The sequence below is a fragment of the Physeter macrocephalus genome, chromosome 15, assembly GCF_002837175.3.
Source record: "Physeter macrocephalus isolate SW-GA chromosome 15, ASM283717v5, whole genome shotgun sequence".
Lineage (NCBI taxonomy): Eukaryota > Metazoa > Chordata > Mammalia > Artiodactyla > Physeteridae > Physeter > Physeter macrocephalus.
In genome coordinates this window covers 11,832,863-11,839,510 of record NC_041228.1, presented here as the reverse complement: position 1 = coordinate 11,839,510, position 6,648 = coordinate 11,832,863, and the positions used below count along the sequence as shown (strand labels likewise).

The 6,648-nt window shown below is 45.0% G+C and overlaps 1 protein-coding gene across 1 annotated transcript in view; it reads right to left on the bottom strand.

The window, feature by feature from the left end:
• Window positions 1-6,648, bottom strand: part of LOC102973503 (arf-GAP with SH3 domain, ANK repeat and PH domain-containing protein 1) — a 150,710-nt gene that overhangs the window by 66,896 nt on the left and 77,166 nt on the right. The window lies entirely within an intron of this gene.

The window sequence follows — 6,648 nt, the reverse complement described above, 5'->3', positions numbered from 1 at the left end:
GGCTCACGGGCCCAGCCGCTCCGCGGCACGTGGGATCTTCCCGGACCGGGGCACGAACCCGCGTCCCCTGCATCGGCAGGCGGACTCTCAACCGCTGCGCCACCGGGGAAGCCTGCAATAGCTTTTAAAGAGTGTTTAATTAAACCTCCAAATGACTCTTGAAAGAGAGTAAGGAAAGTGATACCATTCTACCCGTACTGGCTTCTCCTGGGTTCTCCGAACACGCTTTCCGTCCTCAGGACTTTGGGCTGTCCTCTGCGCTCTGCTGGGACTGCTCCTCACCAGGATCACTGCCATCTGCAGAGACGCCCTCCCTGCCCACACCAGTGGGGCTGCCCCTCTTCGTTTCTATCCCGGCACCTGCTCACTTCTTTTACAGCACTTAGCCTTTGTTTACCCCAGGCTCCAAGAGGCCAGGGGCCACTAATTCACCACTGCTTCCGTAGCTCCTGGCCTCGTGCCTGCTTAGAAAGGAATAAGACATCTTAATAAGCAAATTATACCCATTTTACATTGGAGAAAACTGAGGCTCCAAAGGCTTAAGTAACCTATCCAACGTCCTACAGCTTGTTCAGGAGTTTAAGCCCAGGTCTAATTAGCTCCAAAGTTTGTTCTTTTACACTTCACAGTGCTGCTTCTAATCACTGGGGGTAAGGAAAATAGTCTCTTCTTGTAGTGACAATGGGAATAAAGACGCGCAACTGGGCAGAGTCCAGAATAGCCTCAGAAAGCAATAGAGGCCAATCACAGAAATCAGGTTATTAAACACACTTCGAGGCAGGGAGCAGCCCATTGTGAACGGGTTTTCAGAGCATCTGTTAAAGCCCTCGCAGCTGAATGTTATTTTCAGGGCTCTGGATAGCACAGAGAATAGTCCTTGGAAAATGTCTGTGGGTCTAAAGAGCCCAAGGACAGGGAGAGAAACATCAGATTCTTGCTTTAGTGCAATGCCCTGGAGATGTCAGAAGTGCTGTTCACCTCTAATAGAAAGAAATGAAATTCCTTTGAGAGGACAGGTGCCCCAAACCGGCTTCATTAAGTACCTCAAGGGGTAAGGAAATAGTAATACAAAGGAATTCCAATAAATCAAATTAAAATTGAGATGTTAACACATTAGGGAAGAAGATAATAGTAATAGCAATAATAAGAGCTGACAATTATTTAGTGCTACTTCCGCCCCACATTGTGTTCTAATTCCTTATAATCAATGAACTCGTTTAATCTTTACACACACCTATGAATCCGGCAGTATTGTGAGGGACTCAGTGTCATTTGGACTCCAGTCATAGCAGTCTGGCCCCATGGTGCTGGATGCTGTCACCCCACCTCAGCTAACCCAGATGATGAGAGTAATTATTAAGTTTACCAGACACTTAGTGGGGTCCAGGCTCTACAAAGCTTTCAATGCATCATCTCATTTAATTCTCACAACACTGAAAGACAGGTACTGTTAATATAATGAGGAGTAAAATTAAGTATCTTAAAAGCCACACACAATAAGTAGCTGAAGAGGCATTTAATTCCAGGTTGACTCAGAGGGCTATGCTCTTAACCTCATCCTTCTAAAACGTCCAGCCCACCAAGAATCATCTAAAGAGGCTCCACCTGGTCCAGTTCAGTTGGATTCTCAAACTTTTAGAGTAAAAATCAAACCTTAGTGGACTTCTGTGTGATACTGACAGTATTTTTAGTGTTGAGAAACTAGTGGCTATGAATTTAATGATTGTTACAGTGTTAATCATAAGAGCATCTGCAGGCATTTAAAGAATGTATGACTTTAAAAAATCAGTCTTCAGATTCCAAGATAAGTTCACGGACCCCCTGTAATATCTTCATGACCCCGACTCCTCTGCTCCTGGAAACCCTTAGAGCTGCCTTTACCCTGAGACCCTGTGATTGACTGAACAACAAGGTAAGGAGTTGCATTCCAAAGAACTATTCTTCACAAACCTTTCAAAGACCTAACAACAAGCTGGCATCGGAGGAAAGGCCTATCATGTAGTAGAAAGAGAACTGGCTTTGGGGTTTGAAAACTGGTTCAGCTATTTACAGGCTATGTGACCCTGGGCATGGGATTTAATCTCTCTGAGCCTTACTTTCTTCATCTATGAAATGCAACTTCATTCAAAAAGTATTCATTGAGCACTAACTACATGTCAGGCAGTGTGTTAGGCACTGAGGATTCAAAGGTGAGTAAGACATAATTTCCACCTCCTAAGACCTTCCAGATTAGTGAAAAGTGAAGACCGTGAACCACCCCTGCAGGTGAAGGCAGAAGGCTGAGTGCAGGGCACGCTCTAAATGCTCAATAAATGGCAGTCATCTTTCTTTTGCCAACCCATATTTGAACCGTATGTGACACTGGGGTTAATAAATTCAGGAAGGGTTTTTGAGAAGCAAAGCTTCTTATACTCTTGAAATTAATTTTTCAGGATTATTGTAATAAAGTAATACTTCACCTATAATTCATATACTTTCTTTCTTTGATAATTTGTTTTATTATATACTATAATGCTTATAGTAAAAAAAAAAGTACAAGCAAATAATACAAGGGTACAGAAATTTATTTGTAATAGTTCAGTGGTTTGATATAAACACTTTTATCCTTAAGCTTTGAGGCTGACTAAAATGTTTGCCATAGATTTGTTAAAATTAGCATTTTGAAATGAAAACATCATATGCTGCGCTGAGCAGATACTAGATACTATCAATATTATTGTTACAGCAGATTCAGAGATTCTCACTGAATTTGATTCCCAAAGTGCTGGATTACTTTAAACAGTAAATTAAAAAAAAAAATTATGTCTTTGAGCAGGTACATGAAGCAATGAATTTGTAGATGATATCTTCTAGGGATGGGAGCAAATCTTGCAGGTGTACCCCAAGTGGATTTCTTCCTAGAACAGTAAGTCTGGGAGATGAATGGCCCCGGAGCAGGTCTCGCACATGTGGTTAAGCCAACAGACCGCAGTTCATTAATCTAAATGCATACCCGACCCTTTCCTGGTCAACCTGACAAGAACAGCCTGCAAAAGTGACTGGGGCCCTTCAAGAAGGAGGAATTCCCCTGTGTTAAGGGGTCCCAAACAAAGGCCCTTTATTTTCTGACAAAAAAGTTCGTGTATCCACTTTTCCAATGATCCCTGAATTCCATATGTTTTCCCAGGAAACTGCTGGCCTTGACTTTCAACCTGATTCTAAGTGATCAGTGGTGTTTGCAAAGTCTGGAGAAGCCAGCTGAAGCTGGCTGGCTACAGAGATCTTTCTGTGGGAGCAGGTTATGTGATTACAAAGTGATGTAACTGGCAGCAAAAAAGTGTGGCCTAAAGCCAACGGAAAGTGGGGAACAGGTTAACACAGACCAGTGGAAGGCAGTCAGAAATTAGGCGGAGAATCCCATTTTCCTCTGGGTTGCTCCGCGGGCAGGAGAGGTAGACCCACAATTTCCAACATTTATAGCAGGAGAGGCTAGCTAACTGTCAATAGGTTTCAGTACCGCCGGCGATATCTGAGGAGGTAACGCTAACAGCAGCAACTACTAGGGACTGTAGCCCCCACACAGCGCGGTATCTCATTTAACCCTTCCTAGCACCTTCAGGAGTTAAATATTTTTCTCAAGGTCACACGGTCAGTGGCGAAGCTGGGATTCAGACTCAAATCTGACAGATGCCACAGTCCATTCTCTTAGCCACTAAACAATGCAGCTGATGTGATGTCTGCTGTTGATTAGAGCCTTAAGGAAACACAGGAACAGCTGACTTGGCCGCAATGACGTGTTTGGCAGGAAAGAAAAAGGGAGGGTGGAAGAGAACGTATGTTTTTATCTTCAGCATACTACCCAAGGCCATGTAAACTACACGTGAGCGGTGCCGCTGACTCACTTGATCATCTTTGTGATCTCCCACAGCAGGTTCTTAAGAGAAGCAAATCGATGGAATAGGATAAGGCCATTACATGACTTGTCAGAATGCTTACTGAGGACTGTCATAGCCGGATGAATCCAAGGCAAGAAGAACGTGAAGACAGGGCACACACAGCAAATTTTTAACTAAAAGCTCTGGATCCACATAAAGTCAAATGGTTGGAAATGTTCACTTTAGTACGTTTAACCTGAAGAATACTTCCCGGGAGTGGAGAAGTCCTAACATTTCCCCTGGGGCCTTTCTGGTTTTTATGTCTGCTCATGCACAAGATTTAGACCCAACTCAGGGTCACACTGCTTACACCTAACTCAGCTAATAAGATCAGACACTATTAGACATGAGTTGGGCTCAGGAAAGTGACCTGAAGGCCAGGCACAATCACATTCAGGCACCTGAGGACCACATGTTCCATCTCTACCTTCCAGAGCAGCAGCTGAAATGCCTCTTGGGACTCCTGGGACTTGAAGAGCACTGTTCTGACTGCTGCAGGCCTAAGACCACCCTGGATGCCTTTGGGACTCGCCCCGAGGTAGGTCCACCTTGCAGTTGCCCAAGAGTATAGGATACCTGACCCAAGACAGGCCACACTGAGGTTCTGATCACAAAACTGCAGGGCTGCCTGTACTGTACTGTCCTTATAATAAACGAATCACCGCTCAGGGGTCACGTCCTGTTTCGGGCCATCAGAGAATGCCAGCTGGCTCATACAGGCACATGCCTCTCGCAAACACTGACTCTTAGGCACCCCCGGCTCAGGGCTGTGTCCTGGGACCCCACGCCGGGGAGGGACCGGGGTTGCAGGTGAGGGGGAGTTAGCGTCCGGGTGTGTGCGAGCAGGGTCCCAGCCGCGCCATTTGTTAGCTGGGTAACCTTGGGAGGTGAACTTCTCTGAGCCCCGGCTCTCTCATCGGTAAGGTGGAGATAACAACCTCGCCTCTAACTCAGGGCTGTTGGGGATTCAATGTTAGCACGCGTTAATCAAGGCGCTGGTGGATGGCTGGCACAGGGTAAGCATTCCAAAAACATTAGCCACCAGCATGACGATGAGACGCGATGACAGCACTGCTTTTGAAAAGTCAAAGTTAGACGGTGGGAATGTGCACTGTCACACAGGGCTAGACCGGAGACGGTTTCACCACCTATGGAATAGGAGTAACAGAAGCTAATAATAATGTAAGACGGGCTGTGGTAACGTGCTCAGAACAAGCAGGGCCCAGCTCAGGGTGTACACGCAGGAAGCGTTACCTATGCCCTTAAGTGGTTCTGATCTTGGATCATGTGATCAGAAATCTTTATGACACAGCCCCACAAGTATCTTCACCACCAAAATAATGAGTAGGGTCAGTCCCTCCTTAGCCAACAAACCCTTAAGCTCTCACAGAGGCTTTAAGAGTGAAATCCTAGCATTTGCCAGGTGTGGGACTTGGGCAAGATACTTAAACCCTCGTAATAACAGATTTATCTGGTAGCTTGTGGCAACAATTACATACAGTAATCTGTATAAAGCATTTTCTATAACTGGGCTCATAGTAAGTACTTACTTAATATCAACTAATGTTATTACTGTCAGAAGTTCTTCATAGGACTTGTTTCCTAACTGTGTATGGAATTAAACATGAGCAGGTCAAAGTTATCTCATTTTCCACTTGTATATCTTTGATGCCTAGTCCAGCACGTGGCAGAGTGGAAGCTTATTAAAACACTGCTGAATAAATGACTAACTGTTAGACAGCCTCAGTGATAATTGCTAACTGATCTAAGTCTGCCAGCAGGTATCAGATGGGTGGCTTGTCCCTATTGGCATGACAGTTAAAAATCTCAGCTGGGCTGCCTGAGGGAAGCTGAAGGCCTCTGAGGAATCAGCCCAAGGTTTCTCCAGGAGGAAAAGGACAGAGATGACATAACTGCTCTAGTTCCATAAAGGCCAATAATTTTTAAGATGCATGTATAACCAACTACCTGGAAGGGTTTGGCCACAGGTGTGTACTGACCACATTCTGTGTCAAGGTCTGCTAAGGGGCTGAAGAAGACCAACAGGACCTGACTAAGTGCCCTGGGGAGAGTGCAGCCTGGAGGGGGCGTAAGGACCAATGCTAGACAGACCCAAGCCTGAGTTTCCAACTCCGCCAGTTACCAGCCAAGTCATGGTGCTTCTTTCTGCCTTATCTTCTTCATCTGTGAAATGAAGATTATAACACCACGTGGGCTGTGGGGAGGGCTAAATGAAATACACTTTCTGAAGTATCTGGCACAAGGAAGTGCTTAGTAAGTGGCACTTCCTTTCCTCCTCCACAGAGGTAAATCTAAACCAGTGTAATAAATGCTCACTCCTTGTTTCTACTATCCTGCTAGCAGTTAACTGCTTACAGAACTGAAGAGTATCACTCGGCACGGGATACTGAACTCTAACTACAAGCCTCTCCAAGCTGGAATCACTGGGTTAAACTGCATGCACCTCTGTCAAGACTCCTGCTACACTTTGCTGTTTCCATTCCTACTTGTCACGTCTTCCATGATAATCTTTGCATCTTTAAGATTAAAAAAATTTTTTTTGCTATTTTTAAAAGGGCAAGATAATAATTCCTTGTTTAACTGTGTATATGTATGTCTTTGACTACCACCAAGACTGAACCTTTTTTTTTTTTTTTTTTTTTTTTTTTTTTGCGGTACGCGGGCCTCCCACTGTTGTGGCCTCTCCCTTTGCGGGGCCCAGGCTCCGGACGCG